This window comes from Tachysurus fulvidraco, chromosome 6 (assembly GCF_022655615.1).
Source record: "Tachysurus fulvidraco isolate hzauxx_2018 chromosome 6, HZAU_PFXX_2.0, whole genome shotgun sequence".
Classification (NCBI taxonomy): domain Eukaryota; kingdom Metazoa; phylum Chordata; class Actinopteri; order Siluriformes; family Bagridae; genus Tachysurus; species Tachysurus fulvidraco.
The window spans coordinates 28,183,789-28,209,153 of record NC_062523.1 but is presented as its reverse complement, the minus strand read 5'-3'; positions in this window follow the sequence as shown (position 1 = coordinate 28,209,153).

The following is a 25,365-nucleotide window of genomic DNA, read 5'->3' as shown; positions in this document are numbered from 1 at the left end:
CATCATCGAAAGTGTATGCATAAAGTCTATGTAAAGTGTGTGTAAAGTATATATGGACTATTACAAAGACTTGTACAACTCAAGATCTTTAACAGTGCATCGCATTTCTACTACGTTATCATTCTGTCAAACTTCTAGGAAGTTTCCTAATTTTATTTTAGCCAGGAGCTTTGAAAGGTTGAATCCCAAAAGCAAACAGTGACAGCGAAGGGTTGATAGCCCATGTCGATGACATTATGGCTTTCAAGTGATTTACTGCCTGGACTTTTGAGAAGAAATGAGTTTCACACAATGCTGCACCCCTGATCCACTGTAAAGTCCACAACGTATTGGGGAATTGGGTTATGTGTGTGTGTGTGTGTGTGTGTGTGTGTGTGTGTGTGTGTGTGTGTGTGTGTGTGTGTGTGTGTGTGTGTGTGTGTGATTAGAGAAAGTTATTAACAGTATGTGTGTCAGAATAAAATTCCATAAGAAAACATAAAAATAATAGTTAAAATAACAGTTAATACAAGAGAATTAGATTCACTTATCATAACATTTTATTTCCCCTTAATCACGATACTAATACTTTACTACACGATTACTTTATTACTATTTTTACTACTCTGTGCATAATTTTAACAAACATGTAACATAAAGGTCATTTTTAAGATCACTGTGATTGCTGCAATAATATTAAGTGGGCATCGAGCATATGCTGTAATATGGTATAAATCCAGTAGATATAAAATGCAAACAAATATATTGAAATGATTAAGGAGACGAACGTCAATATGAATGTCTATGTACATATGTTTTTCTTCTTAACTTAGCTTTTTTAGATTTTTAAGACATTGTAGGATTTGTTATTAAGTTAATTAAGTTGGCAATGCGTCTAATATTACGTCCCTCGATCTCCTAACTATAAATATAGAGCAAGCTCCAACATGTTAAAGAGAAATTATTGAATAATAAGCTTTATTTTTTTTTATAGCTTTATTATAAGGTTGCGCTTTAATAAATAGGAAAGAATTCACTTTCAGTAGCTGTAAAATTTAACCCTGTAAATTCACCCATCTTGGGAGTGTCGGCCAATAGGAAATAAGCTCAGGAGAAGAATATCATCTTTCTAAAAAGAAAATTCACTATAAATGCTTCCAGGACATTCTTCTGTACATATTCACAGCCTGAAGTATTACAAAAATTTGAATAAAAGTACTTTCGATATAGTGTACATGAATCCCAACATGTCGGTCGATAACATTATGAAGAACATACAGTAAGAAAGAAAAAAAAAATCCCACAGATAGAAACTCCGCCGGTTCTTCCACCTGACAGTTCCTCAACCTCAGGTACATGAGTTGATCTGTAATTTGTAGAAATGTGCACAGGACTAATACATATGTAATCCTTTCTTTTTAAAGCATAACTGTATTTGCAAATTTATATATCCAGAATTGAAGTATTTGGGGTGAACTGTCCAGTGCGACTGGGGGTGTGGAAAAGAGGTGAAGAGGCGAGTGCTAGAGGTTGGAGTTGGTGGAAGAGTGTCAGCAAGAATGAAAGGAAAGGTGTAGAAGACAGTAGTGAGAGCAACAATGCTGTATGGGTTAGAGACTGTAGGAGTGACGGAAAGACAAGAGGCAGAGATGGAGGTACTGTAGCAGAGATGAGGCTGAAGATGAGGTTCTCTTTAGGAGTGACGAGGATGGACAGGATTAGGAATGAGCACATCAGAGGGACAGATCAGGTTGGCTGTTTTTGGAACTCAGAGAGGCTAGATTCAGATGGTTTGGACATGTACAGAGGAGGGAGATGGTTATATTGGTAGAAGGATGTTGGAGATGGAGCTGCCAGGTAAGAGGTCAAGAGGAAAGCCAAAGAGGAGATATACAGTATGGATGTGTTAAGTGAGGACATGAAGGTAATTGGTGCGAGAGTATAGGATGATGAGGATAGAGTTAGGTGGAAACAAACGATTCACTGTGGGGACCCCTAACGGGAAAAGACAAAAGTAGAAGATCCAGAATATGCACATATGAAAGAACTTCTCATCTTCTCAGTTTCTCATCAATTGCTTATTGAGTCAAGAAGTCTTATTGGCATTTCAACCATACATACATAGCGGACACAGTACATAGTAAAATGGAACGTTTCTTCAGGACCATGTAATAAGTAATAAAAAGGAATAACATTGATCATTAATAATGAATTCTCTCTTAATGATCACTACATAGTGTTGTGTAACCAATGGCACTGGGCTGGCTGTGAATGAAAACAGCACCAAAAAAACAAAAAAAAAAAACAGTGTGATTACATTTATAGTTTTCATGTTCATCAGTTCTTCTTAAATCCTTTGTTAAGCAACTGGCAGTCCGCGACCCAGACTGTGTTTTCACATTGCCATCAATTTGAGTGATTGGGCCTTTTTCATGGCCATCCATCTCTCTGTTGTTTTTCTCTGAGAGGGCCTGGGCAGTTGACTTCTAGTGCTGATGAATGGCAAACCCACAAGGGTCTACCATAAAGGCTCTTTACTAGACACTGTCCCCAACGAATAAAACAACAAGGAGTGTCATTATTTCCAGTCAGGATTTGTTTTCTGGTGGTTTAGATTCAGCGTTTTGGGGCCTTCATATTGACAGTGACCATGTTAATAAAAAGATGTGGATCTACTGTAGATTGTTGAAACATCGGTTTTAGAACTGTTTGAATTAATTATAATTAAAGCAATTAAACCATGTTTTCATGAGTTTTTTATGTAACCTGTAAATAATATGCATTTCTTGTAGGTTATAATCACTTGTTTTGGAAATGTGGTAGCCTGAGTGGTTAAAGTGATTGTCCTACTGATTGGAAGGTTGTGAGTTCGAATCCCAAGTCCACCAAGCGGATCTAAGCAAGGCCCTTAACCCTCAATTGCCCAGTGGTATAAAATGAGGTTAGTAGTAAGTCATGCTGGAAATGTAAAATGTTAGCTCATAATAATTAATTAATTGCAAAGACTTTTATTGGATGCCCTGCGATGGGTTGGCACTCTGTCCAGGGTGTATCCTGCCTCGATGCCCGATGACGCCTGAGATAGGCACAGGCTCCCCGTGACCCGAGAAGCTTGGGTAAGCAGTAGAAAATGAATGAATGACTTTTATTGGATGTATGTGTTTTACAAACACAAATTTTAAATAAATAAATCCATCCATCCATCCATCCATCCATCCATCCATCTACCGCTTATCCAGGGCCGGGTCGCGGGGGCATCAGTCTAAGCAGGGATGCCCAGACTTCCCTCTCCCCAGACACTTCCTCCAGCTCTTCCGGGGAAATACCGAGGCATTCCCAGGCCAGCCGAGAGACATAGTCCCTCCAGAGTGTTCTAGGTCTTCCCCGGGGCCTCCTCCCGGTTGGACATGCCGGAACACCTCCCCAGGGAGGCATCCAGGAGGCATCCGAAACAGATGCCCGAGCCACCTCAGCTGACTCCTCTCGATGTGGAGGAGCAGTGGCTCTACTCTGAGCTCCTCCCGAGTGACCGAGCTCCTCACCCTATCTCTAAGGGAGCGCCCAGCCACTCTGCGGAGGAAACTCATTTCGGCCGCCTGTATCCGGGATCTCGTCCTTTCGGTCATGACTCGAAGCTCATGACCATAGGTGAGGGTAGGAACGTAGATCGACTGGTAAATAGAGAACTTCGCCTTGTGGCTCAGCTCTTTCTTCACCACAACAGATCGGTATATCGACCGCATCACTGCAGAAGATACACCAATCCTCCTGTCGATCTCCCGCTCCATCCTTCCCTCACTCGTGAACGAGACCCCAAGATACTTAAACTCCTCCACTTGAGGCAGGAGCTCTCCACCAACCTGAAGGGGGCAGGCCACCCTTTTCCGACTGAGAACCATGGCCTCGGACTTGGAGGTGCTGATTCTCATCCCCGCCGCTTCACACTCGGCTGCAAACCGTCCCAGTGCACGCTGAAGGTCCTGATTTGAGGAAGCCAGCAGGACATCATCTGCAAAAAGCAGAGACGAAATCCTGTGGTCCCCAAACTGGACTCCATCCGGCCCCATACTGCGCCTAGAAATCCTGTCCATATAAGTAATGAACAGGACCGGTGACAAAGGACAGCCCTGCCGGAGTCCAACATGCACTGGGAACAAGTCTGACTTACTGCCGGCAATGCAAACCAAACTCCTGCTCCGGGCATATAGGGACCGGACAGCCCTTAACAGAGGGCCCCGGACCCTATACTCCCAGAGCACCCCCCACAGGTCACCACGAGGGACACAGTCGAAAGCCTTCTCCAGATCCACAAAGAACATTTGAACTGGTTGGGCAAACTCCCATGAACCCTCCAGCAAGGGTATAGAGATGGTCCAGTGTTCCACGACCGGGATGAAACCCGCATTGTTCCTCATAAATCCGAGGTTCGACTATCGGCCGAATTCTCCTCTCCAGTACCCTGGCATAGACTTTTCCGGGAAGGCTGAGGAGTGTGATCCCCCTATAGTTGGAACACACCCTCCGGTCCCCCTTCTTAAACAGAGGGACCACCACCCCAGTCTGCCAGTCCAGAGGCACTATCCCCAACCTCCACGCTATGTTGCAGAGGCGTGTCAACCAAGACAGCCCCACAACATCCAGAGACTTGAGGTACTCAGGGCGGATCTCATCCACCCCCGGTGCCTTGCCACTGAGGAGCTTCTCAACTACCTCAGTGACCTCAGCTTGGGGAATCGATGAGTCCACAACTGAGCCCCCACCCTCTGCTTCCTCAGTGGAAGACATGTCGGTGGGGTTGAGGAGAACCTCGAAGTATTCCTTCCACCGTCCGAGGATGTCCCCAGTCGAAGTCAGCAGATTCCCACTCCCACTGTAAACAGTGTGGGCAGGGCACTGCTTCCCCGTCCTGAGGCACCGGACGGTTTGCCAGAATTTCTTCGAGGCCAACCAACAGTCCTTCTCCATGGCCTCACCGAACTCCTCCCAGACCCAAGTTTTTGCCTCCGCAACCACCCGGGCTGAAGCTCCCTTGGCCCTTCGGTACCTATCAGCTGCCTCCAGAGCCCCCCTAGCAAACCAGGCTCAATAGGACTCCTTCTTCAGCTTGACAGCATCCCTTACTTCCGGGGTCCACCACCGGGTTCGGGGATTGCCACCACGACAGGCACCGGAGACCTAACGGCCACAGCTCCGAGCAGCCGCGTCAACAATGGAGGTGGAGAACATGGTCCACTCGGACTCAATGTCTCCAACCTCCCTCGGTATCTGGTTGAAGCTCTGCCGGAGGTGGGAGTTGAAGATCTCTCTGACCGGAGACTCTGTCAAACATTCCCAGCAGACCCTCACAGTACGTTTGGGTCTGCCAAGTCTGTCCAATTTCCTCCCCCGCCATCGGATCCAACTCACCACCAGGTGGTGGATCAGTTGACAGCTCCGTCCCTCTCTTTACCCGAGTGTCCAAGACATACGGCCGGAGGTCAGATGAAACAACCACAAAGTCGATCATCGACCTCCGACCTAGGGTGTCCTGGTGCCATGTGTACTGATGGACACCCTTATGCTTGAACATGGTGTTCGTTATGGACAAACTGTGACTTGCACAGAAGTCCAATAACAGAACACCACTCGGGTTCAGGTCGGGGGGGCCGTTCCTCCCAATCACACCACTCCAGGTGTCACTGTCACACAAAAATAGGTTTATGCTGTTTACAATGGCAGTATTTTATTTTTTAATATGACAGACAAAAAAAAAAAGCACTAATAAGATCTCTAAAGGTATCTACATCCTTAGAGAATGTGTTTTTAGTATGAATGGCTTCCTCTATATGGATCATCAGGATTAAGGAATTTTGCTGTGAGTTATCAGGATTAAGTGTTGTTGTTTTATATATTTGTTATAGAAAACTGCAGAGTATTTTGACTAATCATATAAACTGGTGCGTTTCACAGTAATCGGAAATAATTCTGTAAGCCTTAACCAAGCCAGCTGTAATGAGATAAATTCATTTCAGCTTTAACTTACACATGAAAAACGTCCGGAAAAAAAACAACAACAACAACAACACTTTAATTGGGTCTTTGGAAAGCAATTCAGACAATGACCAAATTCTGTGACCAGTAAATTGCTCTTCCAAATCAAACCGGTGCTTAATTTGAGTGTTTCATTTCGAAATATATCTGAATATTTGTTTAATTAAAAGTGGGCAAAACTAAATTATGTCATGGTTTCATGCATAATTTGGCAACTAGTGTGTACTGGTGTGTATTGTGTTAATTATAATGTAAGCGATAAGCCTTTCTGAAGCTTGATCTTGCACGAGTATCAAATAATTACCTGCCTGCTAAAAACTGTACCATTAAACCTGTCTGTCAGTTCAACTTAAATCAGGTGGAAAGTAATAGTTAGTGTCACTCAAGTCATTAATGTTGTCGGGGTTGAAGGTAGCAACAACTCCAAGGCCTTTGAGTCTCAAAAAAACAAGAACATTTAAAAAAAAAAGTGTAATCTGTCACAAGTTCATGGAAACACACCAAACTCCTTCCATTAGATGTCGCTTTGGTATTCGATGCAGATATCAGAGGCCTAATTGGACAAATTAACATGCATTAATGAATATTAAAAGGTTAATGTAGTTGATTTCTCAGATTAACCGATCTACTCTTAATTAAGTCCAATACTCAGGATATCACTTAAACGGTGATCTGCGTTATAGCGGAAGCCACCGGATTAAAATATGATGGAGAAAAAAACATCATCCAATCCATGAACCATATGCACAAGACTATTGGACTACCAAGACAAGCTTTGGGTCTTTTTTGAAGCTTAGTACAGGGAGTGAAGAAGGTCTATTCCCAGTCACTCAAATAAGTAAATAAATAAATAAATAAATAAATAAATAAATAAATAAATAAATAAATAAATAAATAGATAGATAGATAGATAAATAAATAAATAAATGAATAAATAAACCATAAGCAGATATTGACCTTTCAAGATTAAAGCCCAAGGCCCATCCTGTGTGGGAGACAAAAATCAAATTCAGACAGTTTGTGAGTACAGAGTGAATACAATGACATTCAAATCCACCTGGGACACTTTGTGAAGGACAAGGCAAGTTTTAAATAATGATAAAAAAGGTTTTTTTTGTTTTCCTTTAATGGACAAAAGAAACTTGCACCTTTAGTTGACTTTATATATATATATATCCCTCTGTCTATGTCTCCATCTAAATAAGGAATCCCTCCTGGACATCAGGACAAGAATGGAGCTCGTCGGTCTGTCAGAGTCGATTATGTTTACAAAGTCAAATACTTCATAAAAACTCATAAGATGGACAAAGGAAATATAGTTATTTCCTGCTTGGAGCAGAAACGAAGTAGAAGTTGAAAACAGATTACTGTTACTCTAATTTTCTGACTGCCATCATATCTAATAAAACTAATCCATTCATTCATTTATCTTCAGTAAGTGATTTATGCTGGTCAGAGTTGTGGTGCATCTGGAGCTCGTCCCAGGAGGACAGGGCACAGGGCAGGTATACAGCCATACACACACACACACACACACACACACACACACACACACACACTCATACATACACACACACACACACACACATTCACACACGCACACACGCACGCACACGCACACACACACACACACACCCAACCCCATACACACACACACATCCAACCCCATATACACACACACACACACCCAACCCCACACACACACACACACACCCAACCCCATACACACACATACACACCCAACCCCATACACACATGCACACACACACCCAACCCCATACACACACACACACCCAACCCCATACACACACATGCACCCCCCCCAAACACACACATCTAACCCCATACACACACACACCCAACCCCATACACACACACACCCAACCCCATACACACACACACACACACACACACACACACACACACACACACACACACACACACACACACACACACACACACACACACACTAAAGTCTTCATTTTGCAACAAAAACCCCCAAACAAATACAACTGTTTTTATCGCAGCATTTATTATTATATTTTAATTATTATTGTTAATTATTTTCAGGTCATTATTAAAATGATTAAAAAATTGTCCGAATAGTTTTTGTTTTCTCAGAAACTGATGTAATTGTCTCTTGAATGTCATGCATTAGTCTTATTTTTTCCCCTCTTATCATGATGACCTTATTCGGTACGATAAGGTCACTGATTTACAGCACTGACACGCATCACACAATGATTTACCAGGTCACGCTTTCACTCGAACCACAACACCAGAGCCTTCCAGAGTCTGGACTGAAATAAATGGTACTATATAATAATGGTCAGAAAATCAACACTCTCCAGATTGCATCTGATTAAACAGCTTCACATCTGTGTGTGTAACGATTTTTTTTTTGTTGTTGCTTTTGTTTTTTTTTGGAATGAGTACAAATAGTCAGCATGAAATTATTTCCTCTATAATGTCACTGTCAGAACTAAAAAAAAAATCTTCTCTTATTTTTAAACACAACAGCACAGAATCTCCTACTGTAGTTACAGTACAGACCAAAAGTTTGGACACACCTTACAAAAGGTTGGACAAGTTTGGACAAGTTTTCAACAGGACAATGACCCCAAACACACCTCCAGGCTGTGTAAGGGCTATTTGGAGAGTGATGGGGTGCTGCACCAGATGACCTGGCCTCCACAGTCACCGGACCTGAACCCAGTCGAGATGGTTTGGGGTGAGCTGGACCACAGAGTGAAAGCAAAAGGGCCAACAAGTACTAAGCATCTCTGGGAACTCCTTCAAGACTGTTGGAAGACCATTTCAGGTGACGACCTCTTGAAGCTCATCAAGAGAATGCCAAGAGTGTGCAAAGCAGTAATCAAAGCAAAAGGTGGCGACTTTGAAGAACCTAGAATATGACATATTTTCAGTTGTTCCACACTTTTTTGTTATGTACGTATATAATTGTTAATTATATCCACATGTGTTAATTCATAGTTTTGATGCCTTCGGTGTGAATCTACAATTTTCATAGTCATAAAAATAAAGAAAACTCTTTGAATGAGAAGGTGTGTCCAAACTTTTGGTCTGTACTGTACTGTACTGTATATGGCTACAGGATCCGGATCGTAATACTTCAGGATGGGATCTAGCTCTAACAATAAATTTGATTCATACTTTTTTTGTGGTTAGATCCTGCTGCCGTTGTAGTCTTCTGTTGTGGCTCGATCATCTCTGTGTCGTGTGTTCTGAGATGCTTTTCTGCTCACCTCGGTTACAAAGAGTTGCCGAAGCCTTCCTAATCAGTGCCTATAGGATTTTGATCAGTTTTGTTGGTGATTGTTGCAGCTAAAATGCTTGATGTACTGTACTGATTTGCGTATGTTTTAAAGAAAACCCGTACCAGTGAGGACACAAATCTAATGACGTTCGTGGCTTAACGTGTGCTGTGATGACCTCACACAACGTAGACGGAATCTACAGAAAAACATCTGGATAAACTGTAACCACCTTCGAATTTAACAAAGATTGATTGATTTTGTGTTCATTCCTCAGATCACAAAATCACGACACCCGTAAACATTTTCCTCTGACCTCCGTTATCACTAAAGCATCACTGGAGCTTTTTTTGCCACAAAACTGTGTAAACTCTCTAAAGTGTTGTGTGTGCAAATCCCAAGAGATCAGCACTTTCTGAATACTCAACCCAGCCCATCTGGTGCTAGCAACCATCACAGTCACTGAGATTTCATTTTAATTCCTGGAGTGAACATTAAAGGGAGGGTCTCCGATTTTTGAAAAATGCTTCAGAAAACTGAGTCGGGCCGAAAACTAAACAAAAGTCAAAACAAACGTGTAGCCAATGAGCAGAAAGGGGCGGGTCTTGTTAATATGGGCGGAGTGAGTGTTCAGTGCACATGTGTGACGTTAGCAGAAAGCGGTTTTAACATTGACATGGAGGATAAAAACAAAGAAAGGCTTACGATAAGGCAAGAAGTAGGACGTGTCAATATAGGATAAGCTTTCCAGCGCTGGAGAGAACTGAAGGAGCAGGAAGCAATAACTCCTGAGCTAAACGCTGTTACTACACAAATAACACCTCTTTTCTATCGTAGTAATGTAGAGAGGCAGCTACAACCGTGTTTTGTGTAGTAATAGTGTTTATCTCAGGAGTTATTGACTCGGGAAACTCCAATCTGTGAATATGTGCACAAGCACAATGAACACTATCTCCGCCCATATTGAAGTCCCGCCCCATTATGCTCATTGGCTACACGTTTGTTTTGATTTTTGTTTTGTTTGGTGGCCTAACGCAGTTTTCAGAAGCATTTGTCATATATCGGAGACCCTACCTTTAACTAAAGCTCTTGAAATCATGATTTTATTTTATACTCCTTGGTGCATAAAATGATTGACACATGACTGACTGATAATTGCACATATATGCAGACATTCTTAAAAAAAAAATAGTCAGTGAATGTATAACATTTGACAGAAAAACCTAAACTTGGTGTCAGATCAGGTAACTTATAGTTTACACCCATTTTGGAGCTAAATACTTAAACATTTTAACATTTTTTCAAAAACTCAGCCTTGATTCTAAACCAAATTTGTCATTTTGAGCATAAACGGTTTTGATATTTGATAAGGTCTTCTATTAATTATGGCAGGTCCTGATTGTCTCGAGTTCTTTCGTTTAACGAAGGACTAATCGATTTCCGCTGTTTTGTTTTCTCGACTTGTTCTCTCTTAACCCTGTAAAGGTTATTCCTGCGATACCGAAACACAGGCCATTAACGTTAACGTTCTCTCTCATTAGCAGCTTATAGAAACCTGCTGAGAAAACATGGCTTAAATGCTGATTACAAATGTTGCTCGTTTTCGCATTTGTGGAGTTTGTGACTACAAAATAGCCTATGCTTGGGTCTTTTGGTGTTAGAAAAGAGAACAAAGCAATGTTACTAAAGGCATAAATAGATGAAAAGAAGCATCAGGAAGTTGGATAATGTGATTGATTTGGTCTTAATCCACAAAGAGGCAAGATCTCAGACGACCAAAGACCACAAACCTGATCTACGTACTGTACGTTTAATCGGCTACTACAACTGGCAGACGAGCATCAATGCTGGTAAACGATAAAAACATGAAGAAACAGAAAAAAATCAAAAGAAACAATTTCATAATGATCCAAATTCTCTTGGCAGCTTTTTAAAAACCGACTGATAACCCTCCTACTCCTCCTCCTGCTTCATTAACCAGTATTAGATCAACATTTATTTGCCCAGGGTCATGGGATCATGTACCATCACACACATCAGTCACCTGCTCATCCAGTGATGTGGCCTATGTTGTGAAAAATTTCAGCCCAGACATTTTTTGATGCGTTACCTTCTCCATCATGTCGCCCGCTTTAATGATGCCAAAAGCATTACTGCTTGCTCTCCCTGACTGAGATGCTTTCAATCACCACACCTCATTAGTTAACTTATTTCCTATTCTCCCCTAAACGTTGAACACCCTATTGCTCCGTTTGATGAGCACTATTCTCCAGGAGGCCTCAAGCAATACGAGTTCAATTGAGTCACTCAGTGCGGGCACATTCGACGATCATAAAAGCACAGGCGTGTGGGTTCTCTTTTATTTACAATGCCATAGATGAGCCTATAAAATGAGTCTCTTTGTTTTCGTATTGTTCCGGCGAACAAAGAAAGCAACGCGTCGCCCGTACTGCGCACTGCATTATAACTCATTTTATTTTTATTGCAAAGTTTAGCAAGTGTGCGTCTTTCACAACCTTGTTGCAAGGTCACGACTTCAATCCATTAGTTTTTTTTAATTTAGCCCGTCTACTTTATAATATGCTAATGCTGTCGCATGGTTATTCCATGCATTTTAAAATATGCTAAGTGAGAATTACTAAGTAGGCTAAAATTGCTAAGTACAACGAACGTGTCATTGTTTACAAGATAAGACCGGAGAGGGGAGTCACAAGGACTCGGTATTTCGGGAACATCTTAATAGTTTTTACATTTGCATACACTGTTCATTTTTTAAATAAGAGGTTTGTAAATATCAAAGGTTGGGTTGATATATTGCTTTAAATATTATATTTATAAGAATGAATAGTATAGAAGATCGTGGGTAATTAACAGTTATCCTTCTTATCACGTAGTGGATAAAGATGTTTCCTTCCCTAAAGGTGTTTACCCTGAAGAAATTAAGTAATAATTAAAAAAATATATTTTTATGTCCTCTAATTCCACATTTAACTAAATGTTATTTTCATGCCTGCTATTTCTTCCATCTAGGAGCCAATGGAGTTTACTTTATTCACTGTTTTTTGTTCATTACTCAAAGAATTCATTCTGTTTTTGTTTTGAGAGGAATTGGAATGATAAAGGGTGCCCGAATGTGCGATAATAAACTGTATCTCCAAAGGGGGACTTTTCTAAGCATGGCCCAGGGTTGCGTTTAAAAGCAGAAACTCAGTAGAAGTAGGGTTTCTAGTAAGTGGAGCAGTGGTAGCCCTTAAGCCCCGCACTCATTTAAACTGAGTGCAATGCTGCTGTGCGATTCTCTCACTCAAAGGCAGGTACAACTCACAACTTTCATAGATTCAGGGATGGAGGAAAAATTTATGTGGAATCTCTCTGGTAAAAAAAAAAAAAAAAAAAAACACTTCACAATTGCTCTGAGGTGATCGAACACACAGACTGTTCAAGTTGTAGACAGATGCCCCACGGGCTTGGGGAAAGTGCAATTTATTACACAGTCTTTCACGTAAGCTACAACCTCTAAGTCTGGTCCATGGCCTGAACTTTCAGTCAAAACTGTACGTTGTTTATCAAGCTGAAAATGGATTTTTATCTCTATCAAACTCGATGAATTCTAATGGGCTGGAGTCATTCCACTGAAAATAATATGGATGATGTAAGAAATATAAATAAATATTCCGAAATAAATTCCCTCAATAGCTGAGAAAAATATTTCAGCCATAAGTTGGTCGTGTATATCCTATATAAAAACACCATCTCACGTCCATACTTGGACACAGAAGGTAGTACATGACACCATTGGTATGTGTCTCTTACGATGAAAAGCTGTAGTGTATCTTGAAAGTTTTAGTTGTAATGGTAATTATGCAGGCACGGTGGCTTAGTGGTTAGCACGTTCGCCTCACACCTCCAGGGTTGGGGGTTCGATTCCCGCCTCCGCCTTGTGTGTGTGGAGTTTGCATGTTCTCCCAGTGCCTCGGGGGTTTCCTCCGGTTACTCCGGTTTCCTCCCCCGGTCCAAAGACATGCATGTTAGGTTGATTAGCATCTCTGGAAAATTGTCTGTAGTGTGTGTGAGTGAATGAGAGTGTGTGTGTGCGATGGGTTGGCACTCCGTCCAGGGTGTATCCTGCCTTGATGCCCGATGACGCCTGAGATAGGCACAGGCTCCCCGTGATGGATAAGCAGTACAAGATGAATGAATGGTAATTATGCACCATTTTAATGTACATTATAACTGCATTTCCATGTGGAAGGACTCAAATGTTACCACTAGGAGGGACATTGCAGTGCTTTGATATAAATAAATAAATAAATAAATAAATAAATAAATAAATGACATCCTGTAGATTGTGTACATTGCACGTTCCTGTTCTTCCATGGATTTTATTGTTAAACAATGGCTTCATTTCTCATTGACCATAGACTCGTACGAATGCCACGAAGTCCATTTACTGTGCATACAACATCTAACGTGTTGCCTAATAAACAGACGATGAAACACTGAGACCAATTACAAGATAATTACTGCTGCAGCACGATGAGAAATAAGTTAACCGTAGACGATGATGGAGTCATCCTTGTTCTGCATTTGTTGCTTGTCTGATGAAGAATACAAAGCCACGGCTCGGTGCTGGTCAGAGATATATGGTAAACAACATATACAGATTTTCAGCCACTGAGAAAAGCTTTTTTTTCCCCATACCATTTCTTGGCCAACTCTTTTTTTACAACCTCACATCAGTCTAAACTGGATTTCATTACATAACAACATTCTGTAATTTTATTCATTCAATTATTCATGTTTCTTTCTGCTTTTCCTGGTGGGAGTAACAAGCTAAAAAATGCCTTTCCTGACTTTTCTATCCACTTGAAGTGTCATTCTTTCTTTTACACTCTTTCCCAGATGTTCCCAAGCTGAGTAGCTCTAGTGTTAGCAAACCAGGTATCCAGGTTCCTTTTTAATTTGTGTTAACCATGGGTCATCTTTCAAGGATGCCAGGACATAGGTACCCAGGGATACAATGACTCATGACCCGCTGTAGAGAAAATATCTGGTAGCAGATCCTTCTTGTGCATCCTTTTAAGGTGACCAACCATCCTCAACCCTCTCCTCTCATACTATACTCCAAGGCTGTACCTGATTGTGATGTCGCTCATCATTTTATAGAGAGTAAGTCTAGGCACCTGGTGATAACTAAAGCAGACCTCCCCTGCTTCACCAGCCCAGACTGGTAAAACAACTAAAATTCAACTGTTGCCCTTAGCTAGATTGATGGACGTCCACTATCACAAATGCACTGTCCAAACTCTGTATACAATACTGAGAAGAAAAAAAACCCATAACCCGGACAATGAACAGTGCCTGCATCTCTGGCCAAATATCATTAACTCTTGCAGCATTGACATAATGTCTATTCCTAATTAAAAGTAACCAAAGTAACCTCACAAATTGTGGCTTGTGCTGAAGATAACATCACAGATCAAGTTTACACAAGCAGCCCTCTTGTCCACTCAGAAATGGTGAGACGCTCAGCATGGAATTGGTTAGAATCCCTGCACCTGTCCAGGTTTCCTGTGTGAAATCAAGAGTGGGAGAGAAGCACCTTTAATGACGATCCAAAGGGTCTAGTCTAAGACTGTTCATCAATTCCCCTCCTGCTGCCTGATTCACACTGCACCTCAGCATCACCATTTTAGATCGAGACAGCCTGGATTACAAAGGTGGCCTGATAATCAAAAGTATTCCCACTGACACCAACACAGGTCTGGATCCAGGAGAGGGTCTTTCCTTTGCTTTTCCATGGGGGTCATTTGTTCTATTTTTTTGTCTCACCTCTTCTTTCAGACCTTTACTGAAGGATGGTCCTACTCGATGCAGTAAACTCCCATATAGTGATATAGCCAGTGAAGCTAATTGAAATACCGTTTTCACCATAGATTGTTGGTCTTTACATAAATATATGTTCTTAATACGCATTAAAACCGATAAGCCTGAGCAACAGAAGAAAGCTAAATGGTCCCAAAATTAAAGTGCCATTACATTAGTCATTTTTTTTATTGCCATAGATGCTGTATGGTGCTGTGTAGGTAATTCACATGATATATGAATGATTAAATGGAAAGCATTCAAATAAACATCTGATTGTATCATCGAAATATCGATGCATGAATCTGTAAGCACGGGGGGGTTACGGTGGCTTAGTGGTTAGCACGTTCGCCTCACACCGACAGGGTTGGGGTTCGATTCCTGCCTCCGCCTTGTGTGTGCGGAGTTTGCATGTTCTCCCCGTGCCTCGGGGGTTTCCTCCGGGTACTCCTGTTTCCTCCCCCGGTCCAAAGACGTGCATGGTAGGTTGATTGGCATCTCTGGAAAAAATGCCCGTAGTGTGTGAGTGTGTGAGTGAATGAGAGTGTGTGTGTGCCCTGTGATGGGTTGGCACTCTGTCCAGGGTGTATCCTGCCTCGATGCCCGATGACGCCTGAGGCACAGGCTCCCTGTGACCCGAGGTAGTGTCGGATACAGCGGTAGAAAATGAGTGAATGAGTGAGTGAGAGAATTTCAGCACAATATATTGGAGTTACATTTACTGCCAAACACTGTTGCTTGACTTTACACTGCTGCTTACTCAAGCCAATATTACACAAGAAATATACTGTATATCTACTGTATGTCCAAGGTCAGAATCTTGCATAACTGAAACACAATTTTTATTCACTGCGAGTGTCCTGTCCAAAACTCCAGGCCATACACAGTGGTGCTTCTGACCCATTTTCGTACTGGTGAGGAGGGGTTCCGCCTGAAGGATTTCACAAACCACTCATAAAAACTGGAGTCTCAATTAATTCAGACGATGGGGCAAAGCCGAAGGTTAGTGCTTTGTCTCCGGGTAAAGAAATCAGCCGTCCGATATTATCATAATCAGAGGTGAACGCTTGAGCAGAGAAATACCAAAAGCACCTGCAGTGGGAAATTCAGCAGGATTACGTTTGATTTTCTGAGGTTGGAAATAGTAGATGGGATTGTTCTGAGTGTTCATGGAAAAAGAGAGAGGAAACAAGCTGTGGTACTCAACTGGAGTGTGTATTGAGCATTGCATGAATTCTGGCTAGCTGTTGATTCCTCATGACTCTTCCCTGTGCAGTAAAATATCTGTCAAAACCCACTGGCTCCATGGGTGGCTTCTGTCAAGCACAGATATGTTTTGATGATTAGGTTTACTGAAGAAAGCAGACACAATACATAAGAACAAAAGAAAATCAAATATAATAGACAACCAAAGTATCAGGGCATCAACAAACACTTATGATAGGAAGAACTCGATAATCAAAAGAACCCAGGAAGGCTTAGAAGAATATGGATATTTAAGGAGATTGTCGGTAGGTGGTACTCATCCTCACTATCACAGCTTATATCTGGAATGACATGCCACTCTACAAGAAGTGGATCCTGATCCTGAACATTAAATAGAAGCTTGCTGCCCCTGGCCATCTGTCCTACTACTGAGGCATCCTGATCCTTTCAGGTTCCTTCTTATCAGGATCCACTGATGAGGGGATGTTGTAGCCTTGTGGTTAAGGTGTTGGACTACCCGTCCAAGTGCGAGTTTGATGCCCAGGTCCACCAAGCTTCCACTGCTGGGCCCCTGAGCAAGGAACTCAAGGAACTCAATTGCTCAGCCCCAAATGCTGTAAATGTAAATGTAAAGCCTAAGTGTCGATCCTCATGACAGCATAAAATCCCAAATGAAAATACAAATAAATCTCAATCAGCCGACCATCCGTGGTGGTAGAAGGAGTAAAATACAGTACCATAAATGCTAGATCTGTACTGCATGTAGCTGTAGTTCCATGAACGCTAGATAACTGACAAGATCATTCGCAAATGTAACATATGTGGTAGACATCCATCCTACCGACTCCTGAATACTGACCGACATCACATCCTCTCAGCAAATTTGTGTTTCCCCATGTATTTAAATTGTACATTAACATAGCGTCTTACAAAGAGTTCTTCAATGTTTATCGTCTATGTCTCAGGTTTTTGAGCATTATGCCTGTTTTGGTTTTTTTTGGATCGCACATTTGTGGCATTTGCTTGTCGGGCTGTTTACTTGTTGCTAAACTACTGACTTGAATATTGACTAAATCTTTCTGCTCAACGATGTGAATGATGTGTATGCTCGTCTCACTCATTAAAATTCAGCACACGGATCCTTGAATCGCCTCCTCGGCCGTTACCTTACAGCAAACGGTGCTTGTCCATCAACAACTGGACGAGAAGATTCCAGTGGGAACCGGGAATGTGGTATTTATTGCAAATATTATTGGATTTAAGGTGGTATGTGGATGATATCAAAGCTACATAAAACCACAGTTAGATCCGCAGCATGGCTACCATTTTGAATAGAGGTTTATATAGGTTTAAGGTTTACAACTGTTTAATTTAAAGATGCAAAGAATTCCAGAAGACTGACTGCTATAGAGGGATTAATAATAACAGTGGAAGACCAACCATGGGTTGGGGTTGATGCTGTGGAATAAAGGGGATGCAATATTGTCCTATACATCTACCATGTACCTCTTTGTATTGGATTTAGTTTAACATATTTTAGTCTGAAGACTGAAGAAATAGAGAGCAAAAATATGCATGCTGAAATCATTACACAGGCAATATTAATAATTAATGCAGGCTCTGTCATGAGGTTACGGTTAGGTTTCATTTACAAGCATTGCCATACTTCAGGCTCGTTTTGCTAAAGATTGATGACTTCCTGTGCTCTGTTGAACTCGAAAATCATTATGCAGTGATTTAAGAAGTTGACATGTCTACCATTTTAAGCAAAGAACATGACAGGGCATGAAAAATTATATAAAGCATTCAGCTCGCATGACATCAAAGATAGCATTGCTTCCCTTTACAACCTTAAACACAACATTTTATGAATTAAACTGATGATAAAAGAAATACTGTTCAGTAAATGAAGTGTTTATAGTGGATCTGTTGGCGTACTTCTAGGTGGAACACATCTCAGTCGAAAAATCAAAAAGAGACGAAGTGAGGAATGAGACGGAAGGGATGGAATTTAATTAGTGTATTACAAGATGCAAGAAACAGGGTGAGAACAAAGGGGTGGGGGTTTTAAGAGTAGGGTATTTGTGTGGAGAGCTGCAGATAGCGGAAGCGTGGGCATCTATCTTTGCAGCCTTTTTTAATCCCACTGAGCCCAGAGGCTGAGACATGACAGCAGTGGAGCTGGCCTCTTTTTAATGGCCATCACTTTCAGACAGGCAGAGAGGCACTTGCTCACACTCCGATTCTTTCTTGCTCTTTACCTCTCTGGCTTTGTCCACTTTTCTCTTTCTTTCCACATCCACTACTTTCTGCCTCTCTTTCCCTACCTAGCTCTCTCCGTCAACCCGGCTCAACCACGAAGCTGTGTGAAGCTTTTCTTTCTTAACGTTCAGGTTTAAAGGCAGGCACTTATTTCCAGGGATTTCAGTACATCATTGTGTCATCAGGTAGGCGTGGCCTATTTGATAATCTAACCCTAACCCTAACCCTAACCATAACCATTTTTTTGGCTGTTTATTTGTTTTCTAAAATAAATCAACCTGTATGACTGTTTTGTCCTTCATAGTATGCTGGGGTTTTTTTTTTTTGAAAGGAGGCATTTTTCTAAAACCTCCGGAAACACGCTCACTTTATGTCGTGGTAATGAAACCCCTGGAATTTAGTGCCTGCTCAGGTTTATACAATTTGCTCAAATAAATAAAAAAATTAATAAATAAATAAATAAATAAATAAATAAATAAATAATACTATCAAAGTATTATCACACTATCCAAAAAATTTTGTTCAACAGAAAGCATAGAGGAGACAATTTAATGGAACAACTTACATCAGCTTGCAACTGAACAGTGGCGTAAGTTATGTGAATGAAGGAAGGTTCCAATCCTAATGAGGAAAGCAGAGTTTAAGTGCATGGACTTCCAAGAGGAGGGAATAAGATTGCTGAATGACAACTGCATTTATTACAAATCGTCCATCAGATCACTTTGAGACTCTGTGACTGTCTCGACATGAACATAAGCAAGCATCCAGGTAACTGTCACTGACCTTGTCGAGTAGGACGGGTGATGTAGAACACATCTTTGACAGTGTTTCTTTGTTTTCTTTTGTATTTCTGGATAAAAAAGGAGACGGACAAAATAGTAGCTTGTGCTTTGAGGCATGATCTTTAAATTTGATCTTTACACCAATTCAACGTTTGTTTGACTGTATATTTGTAATCACACCCTCTAGTGTCACCCATATGAGGATGCGTTCCTCTTTGAGTCTGGTTCCTCTCAAGGTTTCTTCCTTACCAATTTAAAGAAGTTTTTCTTTGCCACTGCTGCCTGAGTCACCTCAGACTTGCTCATTGGGGATAAATGCATATACATACATACACACATACATACATACACACATACATACATACACACATACATACATACACACATACATACACACATACATACAAACATACACACATACATACATACACACATACATACATACACACATACATACATACATACACACATACATACATACACACATACACACACACATACATACACACAAACATACACACATATACACATACATACATACATACACACCATACACACACACACACACACACACACACACACACACACACACACACACACATACAAACATACATACACACATACACACACATACATACATACACACATACATACATACACACACACACACACACACACATACATACACACACACATACACACATACACACTGTGAACTATATATATATATATATCTTGAATTTTTTAATATATTAATTCTCTATATTTCTCCTTATGCTTACCTTCTGTTCTATGTTTATGTTCTGTAAAGCTGCTTTGAGACAAAGACCATTGTAAAAAGCGCTATACAAATAAACTTGAATTGAATCAACATGCACTTATATTAAAAGTATTAAGAAAAGAAGCATTCCTGAAACTTTTATAAGTCCCTAAAGATCGATAAATGAGGTGCATGGTTTGTCCCATTCTACTTGCATCATGTTTAATATAAAAATGTGAATTAACGACATGCCAGATAACGTCCTGATTTTTTTGCTACAGTAAGTATAATGCAACATTAATGACTGTATCTGTCCAAGAAAAAGCTAGACTTAACTAGTTTAGCGTACAACTGCATCCGTTTTCAGTCAGCAGCTTCCAAAGTTTCTTACGCGCAAAAGTTATTTTTGCCAACAGCATTACTGCTGCTTAGCTCTGGATTAGAAAATGTTTGCATCCTATATATGAATCCTATACATTGGAGCATCTATAGCACAATGAACACTGGCTGCTTCCTTCCATCTCTTCTCTATGCTAGATCAATTCCAGAGATCGGAGTATTTGTGGACCGGATATTGCGGGAGAAGCTAAGAATGTAAACAAATACTTTATTTCTTCAACTCATATGAATAAACTTGTAATCTGATCTAATCAGCACCGGAGAGAAGCGTATTGATTTCAAATCATCCCCCGTAGTATACCGGCTAACATGAAATCAACCATGCAGAAGTAATAAAAGGTTGAGTGAGCAGAACTGTGATTCTGGCTAGTTGGAAATATTAGCCCAATATTACACAGATACACACAGGGCAATGAGAGCTTTAACAACAAACAGGTGCAGGTTATAGTGAACGGCTGTGACGAGACTGTACGGATAATAACAGGCGATTCCTCTGTGTTCACCTGGTCCCTCAACAACAGCTCCGACAGCATCTATACTTTGTGTGGAAGCTGAGAAAAGCCGCCCTCTGACCCCCATCCTGACCATGTTCTACAGAGTGTCTATCTACACCAGCGGTGTCCAATCTTATCCACAAAGGGCCGGTGAGGGTGCAGGTTTTCATTCCAACCAAGCAGAAGCCACACCTGATTCCACCTGTTTAATCAGTTGTTCTTAGCTTTTAGTAGACTCTGGTGTGGCTTCTGCTTGGTTGGAATGAAAACCCTTTCTGGATAAGATTGGACACCGCTGATCTTGAGCATCCTGAGCAGCTGCAGCTCTGCCTGGTTTGGGAATTTCACTGTCTCTTAAAGCAAGACACTGAGTCTTTGTTTCCTCCATCACAGACATTTATACTACACAATTCTTTAGCTAAGCTGGCAGACACACATACACACACACACACACACACACTCACTCTCTCTTCGGAACCTTTTTCAAACAGAAGTAAGGTAAAGACTAACAGTTCTTCTCCCAAACTATAACCAGCAGACTCCTGAATTTCCAGAGACTGGACTAACATTAACACACACTGATGTTATCAGTCTTATGTTTACGACTTAAGCATTCTCACCTCGATGATATATCGGTCGGTGCCGCTCTTTGTACACTACTGTAACGCAGTTTAATGTATTGTAGTGCATGGTCTATCTCGTAGTGTTTTGTACTCTCTATTTTGCCCCGTCTGCACACATGCACTTTATGTGGAACTGTGTGATTGGACTTGGTCCCTAGTTCTTTGTTATTTTATGCAGCTCTGCACCTTTATGTAGCACCGGGGTCTATTTTCATTTCATTGTGTACTGCACCAGCAATATAGTATATGGTTCAAATGAGAATAAAAGCTTCCTGGCTTGACACTTAACTCTTTCTACTTTACTTTGTACACTGTCCTAGTATCATTTTCAACTCGGATGTAATGTCTTTAGAATTTGTCGAATACATACAATCGGTATTTAAATCTTGCGCTTTCTACTGATAGATGCAGACAGAAGTATAGGTCGTTTGCTAGCATCTGTGAGACTTTTTGCTCACTCTAATAATAATGAAAAATAATAATCTCTTTCTTTTTTTTTATCTGCTTCATTGACTGTCTGCCAACAGAGATCTCAAGTTCACAGGAACAAGGTTTAAATGTCAAATTCAAATCGTATGGTCTCACACACACCCATACACACACCCACCTACCCACCCACACACACACACACACACACACACACAAAAGCACAATGCAATGAAACTGTCTGGTGACATCATGAACACAAACAACATAAAATGACTTGAGTACGAGGAAAAAAAAAAAGAATAAAAAAGATATCAAATAATCTCTAAATGTAGACACTGTTAAATTACAATAATTGACAACTCTGTGTTCCGAAATGGTTCTGTATTATTAACAATGATAAATAAAGAAGGTTGTGAGAGTGAGTAGATCAATTCGTTGACTGGCAGCAAAGTATAGCTTCATTCTCTTTAGGTACAGTACAGTATTTCATCTCACACACGGTTTCACTTGGTAATTAACATAATATTCTAGAAATTTCCTTACGTTAAAAAAAAAATAGTTCTAGCTCCTTATAATACACGGAATTAGAATTTCAAGATAGATAGAAGATGCCTACGCTAATAAGCATGCAACGCTGGTACATTTGGTAGATGCCCTCATCAAGAGCGACGACTTATCTTGTTTTATACAACTAAGTGTTAAGGGCCTTTCTTAAGGGCCCAGTTGTGGCAGCTTGGTGGACCTTGGAATCAAACTCCCAACCTTCCGATAAGTAGCCCAACATGTTACCCACTAGGCTACCACATACCATATGTGACTTATTATTAATTTTTTTTTTGTGAAAATATAATATATAATTATGCACAAACACCCATTATTTCATTCAGCTCCTCCTCACTGAGCCAACCTTCAGACATACCCAAGCATAAATTCTGTGTCCGAGCTTTATAACGTTCCTATTCCTTGTCGCTGGAGTCGAAAGAGGAAGCTAATTTGCAGTCATGTGATCAGATAACAACACGCTGATGCATTTCTGACACGCTTCCTAAGCCAGCCCACAGGGGAGTCTGAATGCAGCCGAGAACAGGGCAATTGAAGAGAAAATGTGTGCTAATTTCAGCTTTTCCAACCAGGAAGTACAATAGATATTGCTCCCGACTGACTGGCTTAATGAATATTTCTTGTTTCACCCTGCTGAGTCATTGTACTTCTACGTGGCTAATTAGTTAGCATGCATCAGTAGCCTAAGCACAGGACCCTAAAAATAAAAAAAGTTTTCAGTTTGAAGGCTTTGCTATTTCTACAAATCTTCGCTACGCTACATGACGATACAATAAAGCCTAAATTAGAAGAATGTTGTATCCGGTATTGTATTATTCACTGGAGAAGATTGAGCGAACATTTTTTATGACTGCCCTGAAAACCCACAGTATGAGAATAACCCTTGATCAAGTCCCCAGTTCTCTTCCCCACCTTAAATGTCCTCCAAGCATCTGGTTGTTTAACTGACCTGATTTTTAAAACATTTCAGCAACACTGACTCTTGAAAGAAGAATAAAAACCGACGGTATTTAATACAGTATTTACTTTTCCGTCCTAACTTAATAGCTTCAGTTAATACCGAAACAAATAAAACAGAAGTTCTGACCCAAATAAAGTCTCCTATAAGTTTTTTTTTCTCCAAATGAGGACCATATAAATTTTAGTGACACTATTACTGTGTGTCTGGCACACTGAACTGCTGGCCAATTACTCTTCACTGGCTCACCCCCAAAAGTTTTAACAAGTTTCCTGCTATTATGACCATAAGGCCGTAGCTATAATTTATCCAACACAGTCAACAGTCTCGAAGAAATATTGCTACCGGCAACCAAATATTAATAACATAAATATATATATATATATATATATATATATATATATATATATATATATATATATATTTTATGTATATATATATATATATATATATATATATATATATATATATATATATATATATATATATACGTATATATATATAGATATATATATATATATACGTATATATATATATATATATATATATATACGTATATATATATATATATATATATATATATACTATATATATATATATATATATATATATATATATATATATATATATATATATATATATATATTTATATTAGCTCAGACAATAAGGTTACTTACAGTAATTACTCACTTATAGCACAGGACGGTTGAAATTTTAGATGTTAGGTCGAGCCGTAGGTTTATATTAATAAACATCAGATATTGATACAGTTACACATCATTACACATACAGTACGTAATATCAGTATGAAATAGCTTGATATTTAAATGCAAAATATCTCCATGAGTTTAGCCTTTTATTTTTTTCCTCCCAAAAATGTATGTTCTTATATAAATCACTGAGAAAAACAGAAAAGTAATTACATACTGTATAAACAAGTATGAAGATATGCATATACATACAGTACATATACATATAAACACAAACAAACCCTGAAATAAAAATGTTTTCAGCCAGACTTGCCATGTCAGAGAAAGTGAGATTTGTCTCACTGTCTTAACGTCTTCTATTCTTCTGCCGAAATGTCGTTTCTGGCAAGCCAGCAACCTTCCAATCCCTGCACGCCAATCATAGCTTTGATAGGTGTGAAATACAGCCATTACCTTTCTGTAGTATCATGAATCTTCATTTCTGGAAGTCAGGTGCTGTTGCCAGGAGATAGAGCATCCCATAATCTCTAGCTTTTAGCGAAGCCAACTAAAGCAAGCAAGGCACAGCCGAGCAATATCAGACAGTCTGTTTTTCCCTAGTACAGTATGTAATCTGGGTTTAGCAGAATTAAATCCTCGGGGACGAGTGTAATTGCTAGTTAAAATTTGGTGAGCATTGGTCTGAGAAGAAGAAAGTGTTGAAAGAACAGTTTTCTGTTCAGTTCTACTTTAATTGGTATGGCACTTTTAACACGATTAATATCACAAAGCAATTTCATAGAAATAAATCAAATTCCCGGATGTAGATTTGTATTTTGATTTCTAATGACTTCCTCAGGAGACGTCAGGAGGAAGGAACTTCCAAACACAAACTCTTCCTCATCTGGGTGAAAGTATTACTCCTCTACAATTCTATTATAATACATTAAAGGTGGCGTGTACGATGTATGTCCGCCGCATATTGACACGACACGCCCCTTTCTGCTCATTGGCTACACGTTTGTTTGGTTAGCCAGCTCATAAAGTTTTTCT